Source organism: Triticum dicoccoides, chromosome 3A (genome assembly GCF_002162155.2).
Source record: "Triticum dicoccoides isolate Atlit2015 ecotype Zavitan chromosome 3A, WEW_v2.0, whole genome shotgun sequence".
Lineage (NCBI taxonomy): Eukaryota > Viridiplantae > Streptophyta > Magnoliopsida > Poales > Poaceae > Triticum > Triticum dicoccoides.
The window spans coordinates 208,377,548-208,380,484 of record NC_041384.1 but is presented as its reverse complement, the minus strand read 5'-3'; positions in this window follow the sequence as shown (position 1 = coordinate 208,380,484).

Sequence of the window (2,937 nt, the reverse complement as noted above, 5' to 3'; positions counted from 1 at the left end):
TCAATTATTTTGGCAGAAAGTAGCGGCCAGAAACAACATCAAACAAAATCATCATCAGTACAACATATATGCCCACGTAGCAAACAGCAAACAAAATCATCATCATGCCCAGGTAGTATAACATATGCAATGTCATCTCCAAATTTATTACATATATCTTTTATCAAAACACAAACAAATAACTTATCAAGTTTTCTTGCGGACACGTACGAATAAAAAACGACAAAGGTTCGTGCGACCACTTTTATTCTCCGTACAAACCAACCTGCATCTGTACCTACGCCCAGTTCCTGAACAAAACATAAAGAATTGGTGAGCAAATATAGTTGCTAAAATCAAAGTAGGAACATAACAACAATAAGAAGATAACATCTTACTTCTCGTTCAAATGACATGTAGCCTTATTATGACCTGCTTGACTACACAAACTGCACAAAGGACCACTTTTCTTCTTTGTAAAATCTTTTGGCCTACCATTCTTTGTAACGCCGGGGCCCCCCTTTGACCGCCCCTTCTTAGGTGCACCCTTCGTCGAAACTTTCTGAGGATCACCAATACCAGGCTCAACTTGTTGCACTTGACTTGCCTCCTTCTTCAGCATAGCATACCTTCTACTTCCTATAAGTTCCTCCTCTGAAATCTTTTTCTATGCTATTATGTTGTCTAGACACTTCATCAACTCATCGAACAAGAAGGGATCATTTGCTGCAACATGAGCAGCTTGTGCGGTTTTAATGGATATTGCACTATACCGTTCTCTCTCCAATGGCCCTGACCAACCCCATCCAAACATATCACTCTTCCTCTGCACAGGCAACCCATCTCTTGCATGTTTGGACAACTGATGAAGGACACAACACTTTGGTATTTCAGTTAAATTCAGATGATGGAGAACAAACAGAATGTGTTTGCATGGCAGCCCTTTCCGAACCATCCTAAGACAACTGCATGTAATAGTTTCTTCTGAGTTACCTGGTTCATAAACAACATTATACCTAAACTTGTGGTTATCCTTCCATGTCACAATGAATGTCTCACGCCCAATTCCCACGAGCGTCTCAAATATCTCCAGCTGACCCATCTTATGCAAATCATCTTGCAAGATGTAGAAATTAGCAGGTGTGAATACTTTGGCGGCATGCTCCTCAAGGACTTTATATTCAGTAACAGACGGTGGTTCCTTCTGGAATGCCTCGCAGTCATCGTACGCCTCGTTCTCACGCAGGCGAACTATACAGTTCTCATAATGCACCACCAAATCAACAATTGTCATACCGTAGTCCAGGTGAAGGTGAAGGCAGGAGTTGAGGCTTTCACTCCTCTGGTTACTTCGCATACCAAGAAAAAAACCATCGGAAAGATATGAAGCTGCCCACAGTCTCCTCTTCCTGTACATCCTGTCAAGCCACTCTTCAGTTCTATCCGTCTTCCACTTATCATAGAAAGCTTTCCATCTCTGCTCAAAGTTTGCTTGAGAGGTGGCATAGTACAGGAGCGATCTGAACTCATCCAGTGACTTGTAATGCAGGTGCCTCTGCATATTTTTCTCGATATGCCACGAACAAAGACGATGGAAAACATCTGAAAGGACGGTCCGAATAGCCCGGATCATTGCAGCGTCACCGTCTGTGATTATTGACTTTGGCTTCACCTGACAGTTTGCCTTCATAAATGTCTGCAGCAGCCACACGTATGTCCCTTCCGTCTCGTCAGCAATGATGGCACAACCAAACACTGTGGTGCAACGGTGGTTGTTAACTCCTACAAAGGGGACGAACGGCATACCGTATCTGTTCATCTTATACGTGCTATCAAACACGACCACATCTCCGTAGTCCTGATAGTCCCTCCGCGACTGTGCATCGCACCAGAACATACTCTTCAGTCGCCCTTCCTTGTCACGCACATACTCAAAAAAAAAAACTCAGGGTCCTTCTCCTTCCTACTCCTCATAATGCCAACTGCCGTCTCTGCATCACCCTTTGCAATGAGCCTCATTTTTTCTCTGCAACAAAGATTGTAAATGTCCCTCCTGATAAGCCCGCACTTATCGTACGAACCGTATCTGCTGATGAAGTTGTCCATTATAATATGCTTTCTTATCCCGGCCGCTTCCATGGCTAATATCTCAGCCCTCTGCCCATCTCCAATCCGTCTGTGTGACCATAAAAAACAAACCTCGTCGGGCCGAGCCATCGCGTGGTTGTGATCATCCACGAATGATGCGACGAACCAAACGCCACGTTCTCTGTCCAGCTTCACCACCATATGTGCACCGCAGTCACAATGAGTCTCCGGTCTAAGCCTGCGCTTGCGGCCCTCCATGGTTATGAACTTGCTCTGCCTTCTCCCAGCCCTGGAGCAAAGAAACCGCCGGTACCGGATCATTCCCGAAGCACCTCGTTTCACCTTCTGTTTCCTTATGCTAAACCCGTGTTCTCTGGCGTGATTGTTGTAGAATATGTATGCATCCCCTTGCGACCGAAAGGTCATAGCCATGACCTTCCAATGTGTCTCAAGCATCTTCTGCTGCCTTTGAGCCTCCTCAATATCGATCTCTCCCTCATCGTGATCAACGCTCGGACCATCTGACTCCTCCTACAACATTCATTTCAAAATATATATGTCAAATTATTATCATTTAAATCATACTATTGATCCATGTACAACATCTATCAACTAACCTGGCTCAAGTTATCTGCAAATGATTCCTGCCAACTATGTTGCACATTGTCAACATCCACATCTTCCTGGAAATTTGTACACAAAGATATACAGTTAGCCATGCCATACTTTGCAATTTCGAAAATAAAAATATATACGGCACTTACGTTTTCGCTATTTGCGCCATCTTCATTATTATCAAAATCCTCCGGAGGTAAGATATCATATGACGAGACGGAATCGTTGTCGCTGCTGTCATCATCTTCGTTCAAG